Below are 14,034 nucleotides of genomic sequence, written 5' to 3'. Positions count from 1 at the left end.
TCACAATGCGCTGCAGCAACAACTACTGATGAAAATGTGATGAAACGACAGATCAACAGCAGACACGCAGGAGCAGCAGAGCCAGCCATCCGGTCCAGGTTTTAGCTCCCTCCTTCTGCTTTGTGCAACTTTTAAAAGAATAAGGCATAAGGGGTCAGGGCCCTTCCCCGCACGCACTTCCTGAAAGGTTAAGGAACAAATACATATGCTACACTGATTAGGCAGCGTGACAGGGAGCTTCTACTATGGCTGCCACTTTATGTTCAGCCGTACAGAACATTCAGTTTGTGGTCTCCCCGATATAAACACAGTCATTTAAAACTAATTATATTAATACAGACTCGGCTCTTGCAGTGAGACCGCTGTTGTGTTTTAGCTAAACTGCGCTAGTGGGGTATATGTGTGAGGGCCTGAGGTGGCTTCACAGCCTTAGGGTTGTTTGACTTCACTACTAATTATCCATGCAATATTTCTTTTTATTTCTTTTTAACTGTTTAGTCGGTAAAATATCCAACCCCAAGACCGAATCCAAAATGTGAGGTTCATTAAGGGAAAAACACAAGAGGAGACAAAGAATGAGGAAAATGTTCCAGTTATTGCTTCAAACATTAACCAAATATTAAATATCTTCCTAATTTAATCCTTTAATCCACGGACCTACACACACACACAAAATGGCACATGTTGGCTTCATCAGGCCAGAAACGCACCAACCCCCTTCAAAGGTTTTACCGATAAAACATTTAGCACCGCGGCTGCTTACTGTAAAATTAACCACACTTTCTACGTATTCTTAAAGCTTTACCAGCCCAATCAACTATACTGAGATTTTTATTATTTTTTTTTGCATTTTTTCCAATTCTCAATGAAATTTCACTTCTTGTTCTGTTGCTTCTGTTTTCATCCATCAGTACGTGTCATCGCTATCTTGCTGGAGCCGCCACGCTCGTCCTGCATGCTTCGCCGTTAATGTTGTCACACGCGACGTTTGCTTTTAATTTAGGCTTTGTTTGGCCTTCCTGTTAATCCTCAATCACTGCACTGTATCCAACTGGTGTGTCGGTGGAACGACCCAGTTCCTCACGATTTAAATTTTCATCTTAAACACACACATCGCCGACGGGACCAAATCTCTGCACAGGACGCACACATATATATCTTGAAAACAAAAGGCACATCTAATCACACACACAGTCCACAAGGCGATGTAGACATGTAACACAGACACCGTCTCCCCTCCCCCTCCCTTTTCCCCTCCCTCACTCCATCCAGCCACCAAATCCACTTAGAGGCCTGTGTGTGACTCGCTGATTGTTTTCTCTGTGGCAGCAGCTGCTCTGCCTCCCTCCTCTGTCTCGGCCACCTAATCAACTGTCAGTCAGTCGGGGAAGGACTGAGGAGGTCGGAGATTTACATTTCCTTCGATAATGAACACACCCAGTCTCTCTCTGATCTGTCAGTGCAAAGTAGATCAGAAGAGTTTAGAGCAGGGATCGATCAGTTTGGAGAGCAGGCGACGCAGCACAGACAAGGAGTCCAACAAATACATAAAAAAAAAAAAAAGAAATACAGCCATTTCCTTATTTTTAACCTTAGTTTGTGGTTAAGCTGAAAACTCGTCTGCACAGAAAGCACATGAAGCTGCTAAACAAGCCAATATACACTCAGCCGCCAGCTCATTAGTTCACTGGTTTAAACTAATGCGACTAAATAACCGAAAGAGCTCTTGATCCAGCTGTGTTTTCATTTTGGAGCTTTTGGTTTGTGGAACTGCTGAACTGTATTGTGTTGTGCTGACACTCGTTTCTACTATTTTGATTATCGGACAACTTACAGAAACCGCTGCATTCAATCCGGTCTAGCAGCAACGCAAGCACACCCTCAAAAATGATCGTCCAGTTGTACTGCCACCTTTCTGGAGCCGTTCTGACACAAACTCCAGTGCAGTGCTATTATATTAGGATACACGTCTTTTCACCAGTGTTGTACCTAATGAACTGGCAACTGAGTGTATAGTAAGACAAGAAGAGAGACTACACAAACACACAGTCACGCTTTTAACAAACCACATCTAAAATTAACGGCGGTCACACACCTGCACAACGTGAACACATCTGACATGAGAGAATTAGCTTCTTTACCCTGGTCTAATATTAAGTCATGATAGATATTTAGGAAACTTAAACTGCTGCTTAGACTAAGAAAAAAATATACAATTACCCAAATATACATTTGAAGATGGAATGATAATAAAATATATGCAGAGACTGAATTGGGAGGCGCTGATTCACATTCATGCAAATGTCAACATACTGCTGGAAGATGTGTGCGTGTGTGCGTGTGTGCGTGTGCGCGTAGAATGTGTCACGACTCAAAGACCCTTCATTCACACTCATGTAGCCACAGCAGGCCGACTTTCACACCCCGCTCTGACTAAATTAAACCCTACTGTGCTCACCTTGACCTCCGCTTTAAAACACACACACACACACACACACACACACACACACACACACACACACACACACACACAGTCTTCTCGCTGGCACACACATCCTCTCTCTCTCTCTCTCTGGTGGTACTTTTCAGCGCCGTGACAACAGCCAACCACAATGCTGCTACTGGGAAGCAACGGGCCAATCGGCCGCCTCCGTTCGTTCATCACCTGCCAATGGGAGTGCTCCGTCTGTGCAGTTTTTTATTTTATTTATTTATTTATTTATTTTACATTAGAGCAGCTTTCATCATTGTTCCAGATGAGACTGTAGTGCTGCTTGCTCCACTCTCCTCTGGTTGTACCAAAGAGCTTCTGCAGCCTGAGAGAGCTTTTTATTAACGACGCCGCTGTAAGACGACTCCCTGATGGATACACACTGCACGGTTCCCAAAGACTTATTAGCTGCGGCTGCTCATCCATCATATACATCCTCAACTGCCCCTTTAAGCTGCTTGTTAGCAGCCGCCGTTGTTTTAATTGTCTACATATCACGCAATTCTCTGTTTCGGCCGTCTTTGTTTTATTACGATCTGATGTCTCCTTTTGGTTAAAAGCTGCGTTTGAAAATATTCAGTCACAGGTGCCTTAAAGGGTAGCTAATGGTCACATTTCAGATGCTAAAACCAGCTTCTATTTTCCAACTAACTGAAAAACAATGTGATTCCAGCTCTTTACGGTTTAAGTTGGCAAATGGGAAAAGATAATCATCGCTACACTAGGTTCACCTTCCTGTACGACGCTGACCAAGCCAGCCAGAGAAAAACAACCGTGGAAAAACAACCGCGGCACAACAGGAGATGTTACATTTCTTCAGCACAACGTGAAGAAACAGCAGCACACACCTGAATAACGGGCTGATAACAATAATATCCTTCTCTGTTATTAGGTTTTACTGGTTTAATGGAGAAAATATGAGATAAAAATCCCTCTTACCTGATGCCACTTCTGAGTTAATAAATAGAGAAGAACACCTCTGTGAATCTCATCAGCGGAGCCCCTTATTGTTGCCAGTACTAGCAGCAGCTTACTTGAGAGCAGGCGAGTGAGTCTGGCTCCTAGCAACTGCTGCCTGACAGGGAAGGTTGAAGAGGTTATGTTGTCACAGGGACCACGAGCCGTAGTAGACGGAGGAGGCAGGAGAAGGGCCGAGCGCCCAACGCCTGCACATCCAAACGCGAACACCAACTAATTGCTTTATTAACATACAAATAATGGCGATGGAGACCTGGGATAACACAGGCGGTGACGACAACGGGGACGCTGCAGGTCTTTGTTGTTATTGTTGTTGTTGTTTGTGGGACCAACTAGACAGACGAGAGCTAACGAGGATTTTAGTGACTAAAAAGGAAGAGGAAAAATCCTGCCCACCGCTGCTGCTGCTACGCCGCTTCACTGTTATGTTTTAATATGAACTAATCTGTTGATTATTTTTCAACATTTAGTCACAAAATTATTGGGAAAAAAATGAAAAAGGTTCATTACAATTACTAAAACGATCTAGAAAAACATTTTTTAATTAAACATCAAGCAAAGATTTAGCATTCGGTAAATATTTTGATCATCAGTTATCAGTTTGTGTCATTATATTTAAAGAAAAACACCAACTATGATCAATACTTTTCTTTGGGTGACTGTGAAGTGAATATATGTGGCTTTACGTGGGGATGGACTGGACCAGCACGTCATCTGAGCATTGTGGAGTTGAGTTTGTCTACAACAAAAGAGGCTATGGTTGGTTGTAGGACTTTCTAGCCCAGTGTGACAGAAATCCGCTAGCTTCTTGATGTTCCTCCACGAGGAACTTTAGATCTCCTCCTAAACTCCACCACTTACACAGCCCTCTTTCCTCTTTACAACACAGCGTAGGACGACGGAAGGACAGGACAACGAGACACAGGCGTCCCGCAACCTGCACTGTCCGATCTGCAGCACCACACCACGTGACTCCGAGCCAACGAAGCAGCTGCCCCTACCTGCTATATTCTTACTGGGCCGTCCCAGTTTAGGGTTGCGTACCAAAAGTAGGACAAACTCTGGGACACAGCAACTTTCAGACAACCTTGGCAGAATGACTAAGCATTTATACCCACACAGAGGAGGCGGAGGAGAAAGGAGAAAGACATGCAAGAAAATAAGAACAAAAGAGAAAGGAGGACAAATAAGCTACAAATTTACAGGGACGCACGTCGTTTGAATGTTTTGATATCAGTGTCAAGAAGACAGGACGTTGTCACAGATTCATTTTTGTGGATAAATGAACATTTTGTTCCCAAAAAAGAAAAAAACTGAATAATACCATAAACAAAATTGCTTCTTTTGGAGAACACGATGGAGTCACAGTGAAGTCGACCTCTGACCTTGTGGCTATAAAACGTTATAATTTCATCCTGTTAGACGATCGTAAGGATTATTGAGTTACAGCAAAAAACAAGTTGTGTGAGGTGATAATGATCACAGCGATGTCAAAACAAGACTTCTATTAAAGGCATTCCTGGAACTTTCCAAAGACATTACATTTACAACCACACACAAGAGATGAGAAAAGAAGCAATTAAAATCATTTCTAATTACTTATGTGTCACTCAAACTAAATGAATACTTTCTGCCTAAAGCAGTACTATTCCATATCAGGACATATTTGATGAAATAATGTGTCAGCAGGTCAGGATCAGTGTTGAATACCTAACCCTAAAAACAAACAAGTGAAGCCTCCTGCAGCATTAAGACGCAGCCATCAGACTTCATTCAGCGCTCCATCAAACTGAGCGGGCCACACCCAAGTCCTCTGGTCGCAGACGGCTTTGTTCTTGATCCGGCCACCGCCGTCTCTCTCTCACACACACAGCCAACAGCGTACTGGAACAAAGCAGTGGCAGACAGTAGGTCACATGCTCGCCTCGCCTGCCTGTCATATTGTGCGTGTATTCAAATTCCTCTCGCACGTGTGAGCCGGCTGCCAGCGCTCTCCAGCGGGGCGTCGCTTGGCTCGCGGCTCCCAACCCGCAGCCGGGGCCACGGTGACTGAAACCAGACGCCGCTCGCGAGCTAACTGACAGCGCAAATGTGAGACAAACGCTTATTAAATAGAGTAATTCAGCATCAGGAGACGTGACACGGACGCGCCATAGCACAGCCTACTGAGTCCACAGGCACCCCGTCAGAAATGTTTAAAGGAGTGAACCACAGACATGTGCGAGATGTGACAGTATCGGCTGCCTCCGAACCCCAAAATGACATGGTGCTAATTGCAGAGGGGCAAGAGTTTTTCTTGCTGCTGATTTACCCTCCCGGGCATTTTTTCACAGGCAGAGTCTGGCTGGCTTTAGGGGAGAGCGGCTGGCTGAGCTAGATCTGTCAATCTGAGCGGCGGCTCCATCAATCTGCTGGTAACACACTGAGACAAACAATGCAAGCGTCAGCATCAGCAGAGCTAAAGCGCAGACTGAGGACTACCACCGACTAACAGAGAGAGCCTTCAGTTCAGGCACGCGGTCTCTACTTCCTGAGCACCACAGAGCACGCCGTCTCATACTGGAACAAATAAGAACTTGAGATCTTTCAGCACTTGTGCATCTCTGCCTCCTTCCATTGTTTCCTGTGGGTTCCCCAAACCGGCGCATCCAGCTGCAACTGCCCCGGGTTTGGCTCATGGCTCCGCTCAGCTGCTCCACTCACACGAACACAATAAAAAAGCAGCTCCCTGAGTTGATAAACCAAGTAATTCATGAGATATTTTATTGTACACCGGAGGGGAATTCCCTTTACTCGCCCCAGTCTGCAGTGTTCTGACGGCAGGGTCATCCGTGGCCTTGAGGCTTCTGGGGGATTCAGGGAACTGATCAAAGACACTTCAGTAGGACAGATGACTACTCACATAATACTTGGACAGGGGTCATGTGGATCATGTGGATGGACTCTCTGAACACTAAACCAGACAGAAGTGGACAAGCAGAGGGCGATAACCTGGCAAGACTTAAAGGGAAATTCCAGTTTCACACAACTTGTTTTTGTCTTTTTTGGCCCTCATTCATATCAATTATAATAATGCTTCCAGTTAATCATCATTAGAAAGACGTGAAGTAGTCAGATGATCGTCCACCAGGGTTATTTGAAACCAGAAATTGCATTATTGATTCGTTAAAATCCCATTATGGACTATATATTATCCAGATACAGTAGAGTAGAAAATCTGTTCCTATAATCAATCAATAATCAACAAGTCCGTCAGAGTAAACAAACATCTCAGCTTTTAGGCTTTTTTGAATCTTTCAGCTGATTGTTTTGGTTTTCTGGGCCCACACCTTCACTATTTCAGCTCTCTTTTATTCGTTCACTGACTTTCAGACAATTAAAACCAATACATATGTAGTATATACAGTGATGCACCAGAGGACTACTGAACAAATCCTGAGTCAGTCATACTTTATACCTCATTTCAATTAATATACCAACAAATATAAAAAGAAATGAATGTTTCCAGTGTTTAAGTCTATATCTGTAAATCTTGTGGATTCTCTTAACAAGTACAAAATTCAACTTGCCATCAGGGATTGTGAGCTGGGTTGGCAGGGCGTGTCCCCAAGCATGGGACAAACCTAAAGACTAGCTGAAAGTTGCAAAGTCTGAACAAACCACACAGATTGTTCCTACCAGCCTGAACAGATCTTTAGTCTTGAACGGTCAGGAAGGAGCACAAACCTTGAGGGCGAGCAGACATAATGAATGGCTGTCTATTCATGCTAAAGTCACGCGGTGTTGTCCTGAATCGCTGTGCTATTTATAAGATACGGTATTACGTAAGACTGCTGGCTGGTTGATTTAAAGCAAATACCTAAACATGTATCAATGCCCGAGCTGCTTCTCTTAATCATCCCTGTTCATGGTCAAAGTCTCCCCCATTTGTAACCAGCCAAGCAGGATGGAGGCAGGCGTAGCGACGCTGCTGGCTGCTCTGTGCCCAGGGCAGTGCCAGGGGACTAACCCATGCCCTCACCAGCTGCTGCTTGTTGCAAGTGACACAATCAAGCGCTTCAGCTCTTTGTGTCAAAATAAGTTCTGCGACAAGATGCATTTATTTGCGCAAGGTGTTTGCTTTAAACGCTGCCTAGCGCGGTGACAGACACATTACCGGGGTTAAAAGAACGATACAAAGAGATGTGAGGAGCGATAATGAATGCAGAAATTCACCTAGCGCCTGGCTTTGAACAGCTGAATAACAAACAGCAAGCCCCACTCAGAGAGGAGCCATGTTGGAATCAAAAGGACTTCCGCTATCATGCTAACTATCTACGCCGGTGACACGTCTCATGCTGCAGCAACTCCTTTGAAGGAGGCTGCGGCAAACGTGAAAGGGACGCTAATATCATGAGACAGCTGCACAAAAGAGAGGTAAAGATTTCACACCGGCTGGCTGCTTATTTGTTTTGGATGTGTTCTCTTTGAGTCTTATTCTCCGCAAAGAGTACGTAAAACCTGACCATCAACACGTGTTTATGAATTAGCTAGATAATGTCCGTGGCGGTGGTCAATGAGATGAATGTCACTTAAACACTTAGAGCCCTATCGGGGCGGCCACACTGTGATGAATCACTTTCATGTCACATGAGTGTCACAGAGGTCAACGGGTCACTTAACAGTGGCATAAATAGAACAAGTGTGTCAGCAGTCACCTCAGTGATCCATCCGACTGTGTCGATACTCCAAGCATGTGCATGATAGCGTTTAGATTTTTTTTTTCCTTCTCAATCCAGCTGTGTGCGTGTGTATGCCAAAGTGCATTGTTGGCTGCAAACTGAAGGACATGAGGACACATCAAATTCCTGAGTGATGTGACTACCACTCATAAAGGACATAAGGTTCAAACAGCGGCCACTTTTTTTTTTTTTTATTTCTGCATATGCCGAGACGTCTTCAGCGTCCATAGCGCTCCACCTCAGGCCTGTGTGTTCCTAAAGAATGTTTCTCCTAAAACGGGTCATATTTGCTTTCTAAAAAGGTGAAATTATTTCCTGAAACTGTTGGGCACTATGATTGTTTTTTGCAATTGATACTCAAACTGGAGTTAAATTGTGTACTATTTGAGGGCTATTTCCAGCAGCGGATTAAAACCTATTTCATGCACTAGTAGCAGGATGGCGTATGCAGGATTAACTCAAAATAAACTTCAAGATCCCACTACATGATAATTAAACAACATGTTACATGGTGCAAGTGTGTATCCCAATATCTTTCACTAGTGCTTAGACAATAATGTGACAGAAACAAAATCCACATACAAGAACGACACCTGTTAGAGTCAGCAGATAGTTGATTTTGATAATTTTGAGGGCAGAATTTGTTGTTGGCGAGAAAAATCTACAAAGATGCATCTTTCAAAAAACAACCTTTCTGGATTTAAAACTGTTTTAAAACCTTATAAATCATCTTATGCAAAACAGTTTTGCATAAGAAAACAAACATAGAATAAGAGGAAATGCCGACATCCCTGCAGACATTAGCATCAATTGTGCTGAATGCAGCGCAGCCACACTGGTTACATCTGAGTTAATCATTCCAATCACTACAGCACACCTCGATGACACATAAACCCCACAGCTCAATGCAACCAGATCACACTCAATCTCTCGGATTTATTAAAAAGGATTGGGGGGAAATCGCTCACAGCAGTACAAGCGGATGATGAAGGCTGAGGAGGAACCACTTAGGCGTAAATCAAAATACAGCTGGAATTCGCTGCCTATCACAGAGCGCAGTGTGCACATTAATGGATTCTTTGTTTTGATGGCTGACTCAAGACTCACGTGTGAGGAACATTTCTGGTTTAAATGATCCCAAGGTTTAACCAAACAAAACACCGGCCCAAAGCAGCCACCGAGACATAAAAACAACAACTGGGATTATCTGACAAACCTGCTGCCAACAATAGAAACCTGACTACTCAACTGTAGCATCTTCTCAAGTCATCTCGTCTGTGACAGGACAAAGGCGGCTGCTATTTAAGATGCCTCAAATGCACACACACCAGATCCACCACCATTGTGGAAGGCTCTATAAATACACCTGGTTAGAGATGGATATCACCACACTGACATGGTATGCGAAACATTGACCTCATCCTGGTATTGCCTTACATGAAGCCCTGAGTGCCGCTGCAGGTTTGAGACTCGAATAAGAGCACCAGCTTGAAAAGCATTCTTCAAGTGGTCGACTAGAACAGACATGAAGGTCGGCGGGGTTGTGGATTCAAATGATTTTTATGGTGGATTGGGTCTTCCCCAAATCTGCTGATGAGCTTACCCTGGTAATCTTAAACACACATCATCATCATCAGAGCTTGTAGCTTATGATAAATCGCTGAGCAAAGTGATTGTATGTCAGTTAATATGAAAAAAGGTCAGCTGTGAGATCAGATTGGCCAGTTGTTTTCCCTCTAAGAAGTAAAGAGGTTGATCATGATGACTTATTAGGTACAGTTATGTTAAGGTGAATGAAGAATGGCCTGGTTTCCCACAAACTGACGCTGCAATAGTTCGTGTAGCACTGTCTGTGGAGAGCGAGGGACTATGTGAAGTCAACCGATGCAGAGGCTGGGTGATGAAGCTGCGCACGGCTGGAACGCTGATTGGTTGAAATGTTGGCATGAAGCTAAAGGGAAACAACCACAACAGAGCTCCCCACTGAAAGCACAAATAAAAAAAAGGAAGTACAAACAAGAGGCACAGACAATGGCTAGACTGTATACATTGATATTGGTTTCACTACACAACAAAGATGTTGTTTGTCCAGTTTTTCCACGGCAGGAGCCAAGCCGAAGAACCAGCAATAGCACAAGGGGAGGACCCGACATTTTTGGTGGATCCACATAATGTTCCACATATAGCAACTACAACAGGTATGCATGTGTCTGCAAAGGTCTGCGTAGCACCAGCAAAGTACACTGCTGCGACCTTTAACCAAACCACAGATGAGACTATGGTGACAAACTAGCGAACGTGATGTTCTGTAGACCCACCATCCACCCCAACCACGTTCATCAGACTCGGGTGTATGTGTGTTCAACCAAGAGTTTGTTCCTATTTAATATGTCTGAATTGGTCCAACTTGGAGATTTGACTTTTAAAAAAAACAGACAAACAAACTGTAGATTATGTTTAAAGTAATTCTTTGTTGTTGACCATTGTAGAGGGTAGAACTCTAGAGTCAATAAATATGAAGTCCACTTATATTCACAAACCAGGTTCACACCAAGTTAAGCCTTTAAATGTCAGCCTGCCATCACCTCCCAGTGGAGAGGCTCCATTCATGTGAGATGTGAATGGAGCGCTGTTCCTCCACTTTCTGGATATAAGGTAGGCTTCATAAATACTGAATGAACAGCTGACAGCAGACCTGTGTCCAAGTGTCTGGAAAATAGGCCCCAGTGGTTAAGACGCCACACGACGCTGAAATGGTGTTTGAGTTCAAACTAAAGAAATTCAAATCGGGTGGAACTGGTAGAGGCCCCAAACAGCTGCAGGACAAGGACTGAAGGCTGCCGTTCTCTATGAATTATTTAAGTGAACAGTATATCTTACAGCAGCTTTAGCCTCGTATGTGATTACTGCTGACGCTTGTGCTGACTTTGACTGCGCAGGAAAGAAGTCACAGTGGATGCTCTTCTCCTGCCGTGGCGTCGTCATCTGTCACGCGTTTGATGCGAGCACTGAGCTGCTTTTGAGCTTCTCTGCTGTGCTCACGAGTACATTTGCTGGGCAGCTGGAGATGTCAAAGCAATGTCTTCAGTTCTGCTCTCAAGGGCTTTGCCACTTACATAACAACCTGAATGAAATGTTAATGTCAGCACAATTGACATCGCAATAAAGGAATTTTCTCACTGAACCAGCAGCATTTCAGGGAGTCGGAGTCATCCAGTGATGACGAGATGGACTTCATCTGTCACGGCATTTTAAAATGAGGCACCCCTTATGCCTTTATCTCTTTCCCTGAAAGTGCCCTTGCTGTGGCATTTCATGTAGACTGCCACGGGCCGGCAGCAAGCCTGGCTCCACAACACAGCCACCTCAGAGCAGCAGAGGGAGGAGGAGGAGGAGGAGGAGGAGGAGGATGAGATGGGTGGGACGCCTCTTGAGGCTTTGGGGCTCGTGGACAGGAACCTTGGGGGCACTGGTTGTCTGGTCTGGTCTGGCCAAGGCTATACAGGCCTGTTTTAACTTGTCAACGGGTCTAAAACTAATTTCAGCTCCAACTGAAGCTCTGGTAATGAACCCAGTTTCGATGTTGGTGCTTTCCAGAGCTAAACTGATTTTGTAGCAATAAAGATATCCAGTGCTTATATTACAGTCAATAAAATCATTTCCTCTATCTGTTCTTGTCTATTAAACCAACCCTAATTTGCTTTTGCAAAGCAATTTGGACAATTGCTCCATCAGTGCTGTTCACTTGACTAATTATGCTCTGTATAATTAAAGCTGGCCAGCATGTTTTCACTACAACGACCCACCTTTTCATTTGCAAACTAACAGTTCATCTAAATTCTGACAACTAGCAATTATCTCAAATGTCAGTTTATCTCTTGGTTATGTATCAGCTCCATTGTTTGCTCAATCACCTGCAATAAAAAAAAACAGTTGAAATACCCAGGTTTGCATATTCAAATTACACATTATGTCCAACCAGCGGCCCCCTAAATCCAGTTATGTTGATTTTATCGTCATGTCAGACTGAGAGAGAGAGAAAATTAAGCTTCAGTCAATTCTATACCGGGTCTGTGTATTTGTGGCCGTCAGGTTTCAGCAGAGTGTCTATATAGAGCCCCTCTCTGTAGCAGTATGACCAGTGCTTTACTAGAAGAGCAGCTGTAAAAAGCAGCCATACCCCCATCAAGCAGCAGTGTGCTACAAGAAGTCATAAAGCCTGGCTGTCACATATCTCAATGCTAAAGAGAGGACGAGACTAAAACAAAACCCTGCACCCCTTACACCGCAAACGCAGCCCACATTCACTGAGAGCTCCAGACCTTCCTCTGCGACAATGAAGGCAGCCGGTTTAGCCGTGTATGGACGGATGGAGCCTTACAGGACCACATCCATTTAAACCAGTGCGTCACGTTTACTGCCGCTCCTGCATCGTGTCAGACACACAAGCTGCAGCCCAGATGTGGCGGTCCAGCACACACCGGGCAACATCTGTGCCTGCACATTTACGCATTATGTAAGGAAACGGCGTGACATTTAACTGAGGCGGCGGTTGGGGGGGAGAGGGAGAGGTGATAAGGGGATGGGATGGGAGGGGGACCCGGGAGCACGGAGCCCTGTGCGCGCACTGAAAGGCATGTTGGCGGCGGCGATTCATTGCTTTCGTCGTGATAGTGAACGGGGTCTGTGTGCTCTGCATGTCAATCTGAATGGGGAGCAGGAGGCTGCAGCTGATGAGCTGACAGACAGACAGACAGACAGACAGAGAGCGAGCGAGGGAGCAGCCCGCAGGACAGAGGCTTGACATTCCCCCTTCCAACCCCGATGCTTCTTTTTTCTACACTGACAGCACCATGTGAATATTAAAATGACCCCCTTACATACTAAAAAGAAAGGCTTACCTCCTCCAACGCGCCTTCAGTCTGCGGCTCCGCCAACCTCCCCGCTATAAAGCCTCTTTTCTGACGAGGAAGAGCGGGCAAGCCGTGCGCCTCCTGACCAAAAAACTCAGGCTGATTTTTACCGCAGGGAAACGCTATCGTGCGTAACAGCCCGAGCCGCGTATCCGGCCGCTCGAATCTCCAAATCTGCTCCAGATATGATCCAGCTGTTTTTTTTTTATTTAATATTATTATTCTCCCGTTTCTCTGTGCGTGTCGTAGTCCCGTGAGCTTCTGTTTTGGGTCCTCCCGTCACGTCGTCCTCCTCCCACTGCTCCGCTCCGCTCCTCTGCTTTCTCTCTCCTTTTTTTTTCCTCCAGCGGCGACCGCTGAAAGTCCTACTACCCGCGCGTACACACGCGGCTTGCGCGTCCACGTAAAGCCGTAGGGTGGGAGCTTTATAAGGGTGATGCGGGTGGGTGGGTGAGTGAGATTTGGGAGGACTCTCCGGTGAAATAACAGTAATTGTTTCCCAGCGAAGAATTGGCCCATTCAATTCTGATTTCATCTGCTGTTGTTTTGGAACAGAATGAACATGAAGGATGTGATTAACAGGCGGTGTCACCCAGCACCACATGACTGACATGAGCGTGGGGTGTGGCCAATATTGCCCACCACCCCCCCTTCACCGGTGTCCGCACACACAGAGAAAGCGAAACACACGCACGCATGCATGAATCAGTGTGTTTAAAGTTCTGTGTGTCTTTTAGATTTAGTCCCGAATTTAGTCACTTCTTACTGCAAATTAATTAATTCCCCCCTTTAAACCCCATTCTATAGACCCGTCCTCAACGACACAATCGGATATTTGTTTTAGGGAAACAAACAATATAAAATGATGCCTCAGTGAGGCAGGAACATTATTATTATTTTGCGCAATATGGTAATACTTAGCCAGTAATGA

General features: G+C 44.9%; 1 protein-coding gene across 15 annotated transcripts in view; it reads right to left on the bottom strand.

The window, feature by feature from the left end:
- The window catches only part of LOC125014488 (unconventional myosin-IXAa-like), a 120,330-nt gene extending 106,500 nt beyond the window's left edge, over positions 1-13,830 (bottom strand). For 12 of the 15 annotated variants that reach the window (XM_047595578.1, XM_047595582.1, XM_047595585.1 and 9 more), the window contains exon 1: positions 13,092-13,830. The gene's annotated coding sequence lies outside the window, so the exon portion shown is untranslated. The remainder of the gene's footprint in view (positions 1-13,091) is intronic. The other 3 variants (XM_047595588.1, XM_047595589.1, XM_047595592.1) reach the window with 1 other exon arrangement.
- Positions 13,831-14,034: the final 204 nt, after the last annotated feature.

This window comes from Mugil cephalus, chromosome 10, assembly GCF_022458985.1.
Source record: "Mugil cephalus isolate CIBA_MC_2020 chromosome 10, CIBA_Mcephalus_1.1, whole genome shotgun sequence".
NCBI lineage: Eukaryota > Metazoa > Chordata > Actinopteri > Mugiliformes > Mugilidae > Mugil > Mugil cephalus.
The sequence above is the reverse complement of the archived record's forward strand: the minus strand, read 5'-3'. Positions and strand labels throughout refer to the sequence as shown.